Source organism: Rhinolophus ferrumequinum, chromosome 17 (genome assembly GCF_004115265.2).
Source record: "Rhinolophus ferrumequinum isolate MPI-CBG mRhiFer1 chromosome 17, mRhiFer1_v1.p, whole genome shotgun sequence".
NCBI classification, from domain to species: Eukaryota; Metazoa; Chordata; class Mammalia; order Chiroptera; family Rhinolophidae; genus Rhinolophus; species Rhinolophus ferrumequinum.
In genome coordinates, this window is record NC_046300.1 from 9,705,314 (window position 1) to 9,713,573 (window position 8,260).

Sequence of the window (8,260 nt, forward strand, 5' to 3'; positions counted from 1 at the left end):
CTGGATCCTCAGCTTCTCCTTAAGATGAGGGGGTAAACCCAAATGGTCTCTGAGGCTCTTTGAGCCCTTAATAAATGCTGTGGCAATGACCTGTGGGCCACAGAGATGCACTAGATGGCCTGTAAGAGTCCAAACCCCTAGCCCAGGGAGCAAAGATCCAGGGATCAAGTGGGGTAGGGTAAGAGTGCGGAAGAGGAACTTGGGTACAAACCTATGTGTACACGTGTGTTTTTCTGGAAAGGGGCCCAGAGCTATCAACGGGGTGTATGGCTCAAAGAGTCTAAAGACGCGGATCTAAGAGACTTCCAGGTCGGAAATCGCACGGCTCCGAAACCACCTAAACCAGTCCCCACCTTCCCTTCCTGTTCCCAGCAAGTTTTAACCTCCCGATGCGGGGGAGAGGAGACTGGGCCTCGTCTCTCGTCCCGCGGAGCCCGCGTCAGGGCGTAACTTGCACAGAGGCTCTGGCCTGCGGCTCCTTACGCCTCGGTTCCTACCTTAGGAGAACACTACCCAATCAGTCACCATGGGCGCCGCCATGTTGGCAGAACAACAACTTTATCGATAGCGACCGCCACGGACACAGGTAGGCGGAGGCGGAGCCCCGGGAAGCGCAGCGAAGCCGAGTCGCCGACTCCCGGCAGCCCGTGGGCGGGGCGGTCTGCGCGGCGGCTCCGGGCTCCGCCCCCCGATCCCAGAGACCGCCCCTTTCCCCATGCCCTGCCCTTTGGCCCAGCCCTCTACCCCGCGTCTGGCGTGGGGAAGGCTGTAGACACCTGGAGGTGTCAAATTCTTACAATTACCGATGTGTGAGAGCCATCAGTTTAGCGACCTCAAAATAAACTAGGCGGCAGGTGGTGTAAAGAGCGCTGGGGGAGTCCTGAGGTCAGAGTTCGAATCCCAGAGTAGCTGCAGCCCTCTACTGGCAGGTCTCTCAACCTCTTGATACTTAATGGTTAAGGCCTCGTCTTCCACCATTTCGTCTTCCACCATTTCGTGATCTAGCCCTGGGAGGGGAATTAATTACTTGGCCAAGATTGGAGGTAAAGTGTGTTTTCCTCACCTAATACGTGGGCTGGAAATCAGGGAAGCTGATGCCTGACCACCCACTTTCCTAGAGGAGTTTATGTTTCCCATCCTGTCACACACCCCCCACCCTTGCCCTGCAAGTGTTTCTTGCTATTTAATAAATGAATGAATTGCTAAGGACCAATGATGTTAACGTATAATTTTCAAAAAAGGTATGTGGGGACAGAGCCCCAAGGGGCAGTTTCCAGGCTCTCGGCCTCACATAGAAAGGTGCTGGCTCAGGTAGTAAACGGCCGTCGACTGTGATCGGATGGCCATCAGCTGTGGCTAGTTGGCCGTCAGCTGTAACCAGTGAGCCAATGGCCACTAATATAACTGCCGTGGCTAGGCTAGCAAGAAATGGGGGCTAGCAAGGAGATGGTGGCTGAGCCTGCAAGCGGCACAGTGAGGGTTGAGAATTGTGCGGCTCCTGTTTCCTGTGTCTCCAACCCAGCTGCCAGTGAGAGTATAGTGGTGTGACTCCCCTACCTATGGCTCCATGGGTGTTCCTTTTTGGCCTCACCATATCCTGCGTTCTTGTGTGGGGAGCGGGACCAGAGACCCTGCAGGCCGCCCCGCACGACAAGGTAAAACCTATTTAAAGGAAACTTTGAAGAACACATACCTATATGGGCAAGAACATATACATATGTGGGCAATCAGGGATACTGAAACGAATTTGCTAATTGTGCAAAAGTGATTGAAAAGAAAAAGTAATGTTTGGAATTTTACTTTTCCTACAGGGCTGAAATCCATCATACCAATATTATACAAAATTCATCCCATTACTATCCATATTTCACATCTTAATTTCTACTCTTACAGAACTGAATAAAAGACAAAGGCACCCTATAGCACCAAGTAATATCAGACCATCACTCCACCCAAGGGACACACAGTAATTTCTTTCACCAATTTCCAAGTTGTTAACAAAGTTTCCTGACATTTCAAAATCCAAATGCTTTGTTATTCAAAAGACAGTCTCCAGACCAGCATCAGTCTTACCTGAGAACTTGCTAGAAATGTAGAATTTCAGGCCCCACCCCAAACCTGCTGATTCCAACTGCATTTTAACATCTCCTGAGGATTCTTAGGTACACTGAAGTTTGAGACACGCTATCTTAGAACGTGAGAGTTAGAAAGGATCTTGAGAACACTCTAGTCCAGCCCACTCATTTTACAGATGAATAAACGGAGGCCCAGCAGAGCTGACTGTCTAGCTCAAGGTCATAACAAGTTAGTAAAAGGTTTGGTATTCAAAATGGGATTTCTAGCCTGCTAGAATGGTACCCATCCCAAATTGCAGAATGAAAGATCCTTAGGAACTTAGACAACTTCCAGCCCAACCCTTATACTTCAAAGGTAAGGATGCCGAGGCCCAGAGATTGAATACAACTTGCTGGAGGTCACACAGCTAGTTAATGGCAGAATCAGGATTCCACTTCAGGTCTCCTAATCTCTCTACTGCTAAAGCGGATGCTTAATTTAAACTGATACCATGGAAGCATTGACTCTCACAGTAACTGGCCACACTTCAAGTAATTTAACCTTCAGGAATGTCATGCTACAACCATGCATGTAAGTAGAATGCCTTTTCTCTACCCAAAATACTAAATTCTAAGTTAGCCCCTATTCTTATTTTGGTTCAAAATTTCTTTCCTCTTATGAATTAAAGCTAACGTTGACATTTCTAGGAGATTATTTCAAATGGAATTTTTTAAAAGTCACTTGCTTTACTGAAACGTTGCTATTTTTATATCAAAGAAGACAGCAGCATGAAGGTAAATCGCTTTCCCTCTTAAAGAGCTTGCTACAAAGATACATTGTTAAATGAAAGAGACAATTTGCTGGGTTGTGTAAAGAGTTATCCCATTTTTTTTATTTTTAAAATCCAAGAAAAAAAAAGAAATGCATTTGTTAGTATATGCATGAAAAGAAATCTGGAAAAATATGCCCCAAACTATTTCCTGTGATGATCTCTAGGGGCAGGGGGGTTCTATGGGCTTTTCTCTGAATGATGGTTTTCTGTGTGCCTTTTGATGTTTTCATTAGCTTGTGTGGTAGGCCGAACAATGGCCCCCAAATATATCTAGGTCCTAAAGTCTGGAACCTGTGAATGTCATCTTCTATGGCAAAAGAGACTTGGCAGAGGTGATTGAATTAAGAATTTTAAGGTTATCTTGGTGGGCTCTAAATGCAATCTCAAGTGTCCTTATAAGACAGGAGCAGGGGGAAATTTGAGACGGAAGAGGCAATGTGACCATTGTAGCAAATGTCACGCATAATTTTTGTTTAACAGTTCTTGCTGACCTGAAAGTTGAGCCTAGCACTGATGGGCGAAAGACTCGTGCTGATCTTTGCACATTTCTGAGAGGTCAGTAACAAAGACAACGGAAGTTGCCGCAAAGCAACCTTGGCCTTGAGTGGCCTGCAGCAACATCAGTATTTTCCTGGGAGCCTGATATTAAGAAGTACCTATTTTGGGCTTCCCTTCCAGGGTATAAACTTTGCTGAAAGTGACCTCTTTTGTTCACTTTTAAAATTTTGTTTTTCTCCCCAAAATGACTTACAGTTCTTGAGTGTATATGAAAAAGCCCACCTGGTGTGACTCACACCACAATTATACTTGGACATAGAGACAGACCTTGGGATTAAGCTTTTAATCTGCTCATTACAGGGAAGGAAAAAATCCTTTCCATTGTCGAAAAGCTTCTTAGGCCTTGTGATTGCTTCTAGAAAAAGATAATCCTATTTGAAGAAATACTGAATGTATAAAACAGTTTTGAGTTACATTTGACCTGAAGATACTCAGAATTCATTATTGTTAGTCTAAGAGTGGGCTCTAGATAACAATTTACTTGTAAGTGTATGAAATGTATCTTGCCCATCTTTTGATGACATTTGCAATTTTAATAAATAAACGTTAATAAGATCTTATAGTTCCTACATCTTTGCCATTAATTTGGCATTTTGTCATACCACCTATTCACATCTCTTGTGTGCCTATAGAGTTAATTAGACCTTGAATTTATGTGCATGTGCCTTCTCTTCCCAAGTAGACAATAAATTAATTCAACGATTATGCTCCCCTGATCCTTGATGAGCCATATAGTTTTATATACAGGGGACAGAAAATCGTGTGCCACTCCCAAAGGCCTAGGTTAGTGTTTTCCAGGCCAAATTATACAGCAGTCAGTACAACATGGGCCTCAGTTTCCTACTCTGCCCAGTTTGTGAGGCTTAGGTAAGAGAGGGTGGGGGCAGGGCCTCCAAGAAAAATCACTAACCACCAGCCAAAGACAAAGGATCAGTAAATCAAGATGAGATGAAGAAACCTGCCAGAACCGGCCAAGACCACGACGGTGAAGAGATTCATCTCCAGCTAACCTCCAGCAACATTATATGGTCATTGTAAGACATTCTCCATACTAAATGACACCCCCCCCAGCACCATGACACTTCTGGAGAGAACCCAAATTCACACAAAAACCGTCCATTTCTGAGAACTAATAAGACTATTCCTCCCCCCTTAGTTCCATATTAAAAAGCCCGCCTAATAAAAACCACTTCCATAGGCAGGATGGGGCTCTCTTGCCTAAGGGCAGCCAGTAGTCCGCCTGTGGAGTGGACTACCTCATGATAAACCACCTTTGCTTTTCTACCTGACTGGACCGCCCCTAAATTCTTTCCTGCGGAAAGCCAAGGACCCTCTTTCCCGCAACAAAGGGAAAGAATTTAACAAATGCCAGGCACACGGAGGGAGCTTAGGAACTGGTGGGCTGATGGTAACAGCAACACTGATAACGGACAGATATCACTGTCCCTCTCTGTCCTGCAGTGGCTAGAAGGACTTGTCAGCGCATCGTTCACTTCATAGTGGCCGGTGACAAACACGTCCCAAGTAGAGAGGATGATGTCAAGCATATTTGTGCTTTTCCTACGAGTCACTTTTCAGAACAATCAGGATCTGTGTCTGAGGAACACCCTGGAGTCCCTTCTTTCTAGTCTCTCTCCCCGCCCTCCTCAGTCCCGGTAGTTTTTCTTACCCTTCAGGTCCTTCCCCGCCCCCACAGAGTTGCTAAATCTGTAAGACAAGCCACCTTTTCTCTTCCTAATATTGCCTTTCATTGCAGAATTTCACATTCTTAGGCTGAATGATCTCCTTCCCACCTAGGAGGGGGGCAGGAGGGACTGAAAAATCTGGCTGGCCAAACAATAACAACAACAAAACCACAGCCACCAATTTCATCCCCGGAATTCTTTACCTGGAGTCCAGGGGGAAAGGAGGGAGAAAGGGGGAAGGAAGGAAAAGGAACTGGATGGAGTTCAAGTGCTTGATTACAGGTGGAGAAGGCAGAGAAAAAGAGAAGGAATGAAGGAGGCAGAGGAAGACAAGAAAAAGAAAAGGAGGGGGTGACGGAGGAGACCGGGAAGAAGTAGAAAGGGGAGGAGAAGAAGGTGGAAGAGGAAGTTGGAGCAGCCTTGGGATGGGGCAGGCAATGAGATATTTTGTCCCTGGCCCTCGGCTCAAGGTAAGGGAAATGCCATTCAAGAGTCCACCAAGGGTTGAAAACAAGATGATCCCCACAATGCAATGTATCAGTCAACTGCACTGTTCCGTAGCTGGTTAACCCTAACCCCAGAAAGTGAAGGATGCTAACAGCCCTCAATTATAGGACCCGTGCTCTAGGCCAGGTACTGCGCCCAGCGGGGTGGCAGCGAGCTAGCTGCTTCACCTCCCTAATCCTCAGGTCCCTCATCTGTAAAGGGTTAGGAATGGTACCTAGCTCCTAGATGTGTTGTAAGGATTAAGTGAGAGCACACGTATAAAGCAGTTGGCACAGTGCCTGGCACAATGTAAGTATAGTCTTTCGTATTGCATGTAGGGCTGCCCCTTGTAGGAGGTGTGGGGTGGGGCAGACAAGGAAACGCATCTAGTGTGCAGATCCAGTGTGCAGAAGGTGGAAGCTACTTAATGTGATAAATTGCAAAGAGGTGTGTACTCAGGGCTTTCCTTCTGGTTCAGTCCCCACATCATCTACAAGGTAAGAGACAGGGACATTATGCAGGTTAGTTAAAGCTCCTCTTCTCAGACATGTACATGCATATGAACCCCCCAGGGGTCAGGAAATCTGGAGTGGGCCTAGGAGTCTGCATTTCTAATAGGCTCCCAGGACTTGCCGATGCTGCCAGCAAAGAGCTAACTAATAGCTCTGGTGTAACAGAGTCAACTGCAATGTGAAAGCAATGCAGAAATAAAGACAAGATACATGACCATCAATTTACTTCCCAACTCTTATTTATTCTGTTAATTTTGGGGGCAAGAGCACATCTAAATGAGTGGGAAGGTTAAATAATAAAGAGGAAGGACAGAAGGGAGGGAGGGAGAAAGGGAAGGAGAGAGGGAGGGAGAAGGCGAGGGAGGGAAGAAGGAAGGAAGGAAGGAAGGAAAGAAGGAAGGAAGGAAGGAAGGGAAATGAAATGAAAATGAATTACTTCTAAGGCCATAAAGTAAAGGACAACAAGAGTTAACAGAATTTTGCCAAATAGAGATTAGTCCTATTGAACTTTCTTGAATAAATACATTTAAATCATTTGAAATTAGCCAACTGCTTATCAAATGGAGGCTGCCAAAGTGCTTGGAAAAGATTTTTTTTTGAGAGTGCTTAACATCTCTCTACCTGTGTCTTGTTTGCATATTAAATTTGCTTAGCCGATGGAAGGCAAAGACTAATCCCTCTCAAAATAACCAAGTTTCCTTCTGAATCGAACTAACCACATATGAACAATTCAATTCAACCCATCAAACGACGTCTGAACATCCTGTATATACTAAGCACCCTCTTCATTCCTGGAGATAGAGAGAAGAAAGACACTGAACACATGTTCTCAGGAGCTCAGGCTCTAGTGCAGGAGACAGACGATTGAATCCCCCCATAATCTATGCTGGTGACAAGCACAGGGACTTCAGAACACTAAGGAGGGACATACTCTCAGCCTGGAGAGAAAGGAGAGGGTACAGTGGGTAGGGATAAATCAGGAAAGGCATCCTGGAGGAGGTGATTTGAATGCTGCCCTGCATGTGTGATTGGAAAACAGCCTTCTGGATATTCATTTTTCAAGTTCCAAGACTGGATCTAGGAAGAAGGGCAGCCTGCTGCCAGAAGAGCAGTCTCTGGAGTCCTCTGGTCTCCATAGTCAAGAAAAGCTGGCTGGGAAGTCTTCAGTTCCTTGGCTCCTTTGCCACCCCTCTCTCCCACGGCCGGTAGGGGGCAGGGGCAATGGCCCTGAGCAAAACAGAAGCCTCCAGGAATTGCACTGAAATTACACTAATGTATGCATTAGCATCTCATTAGCATCCTTTGCCAGCAGAAAGGACATACATAATTCATTGGTTCTGCTCTAGAATATCTAATAGAGTGGTCCAAACTTCCTGGCGGAAGGGGCAAGCTGGGGGAGGGCTGCAATGGAGTGCCAGCTCTCATAGGAGCCTTCCCTCCGGGCCCACAGTGGGATCTGATGGAAGAGAACAAAGCGATGCATCACTTCCCCTTTGTCCAAGAAGGAGACCCCTTTTCTCCCATAAATGAGAGTCTCTAAAAGAGAGGAAACCGACCAGGATGACCCACGTTCAAAACAGAGTAAATATTCGCTGTCAGGAAGCTTGCAACAAGCCCCGATCAGCCTTCTCCAGCTTTCTGCTATTCAGAAAGAGATCCGTGGCCAAGTTTTGAGAAGTTCTGCAACCCAGAGACATTTTAAGCATTGTTTGACCAAGCATTTCCCCAAACATAATTGACCGTGGAAACGTTTTTGGTTTTTTTTTGATAGCTGAGGGCCTGTTAACATTCATCAGAAACTAGAGTTCCGTGGAGCTCAGAGTTGCAGTTTGAGTCCAAAGGCCATCTGCTGGCAGAATCCTTCTTTCTCAAGGGAGGTTAGTCTTTGATCTATTCAGGCCTTCAACTGATTGGATGAGGCCCACCCACATTCTGGAGGGTCATCTGCTTTACTCAAAGTCTACTGATTTACATGTTAATCTCATCCAAAAACACCTTCATAGAAACACCCGGACTAATTGATCAAATACCTGGGAACAGTGGTCAAGCCAAGTTGACACAAAACATTACCCATTACTATTTGGCATCATGTCACTCCATGTGGTGTCGGGTGAGGAGCTGGACTGGGGCTG

The 8,260-nt window shown here is 45.9% G+C and overlaps 1 protein-coding gene across 1 annotated transcript in view; it reads right to left on the reverse strand.

The window, feature by feature from the left end:
- The window catches only part of LARS2 (leucyl-tRNA synthetase 2, mitochondrial), a 122,287-nt gene extending 121,643 nt beyond the window's left edge, over positions 1–644 (reverse strand). Inside the window, 1 exon segment of the mRNA XM_033133036.1 lies at positions 498–644. The gene's annotated coding sequence lies outside the window, so the exon portion shown is untranslated.
- Positions 645–8,260: the final 7,616 nt, after the last annotated feature.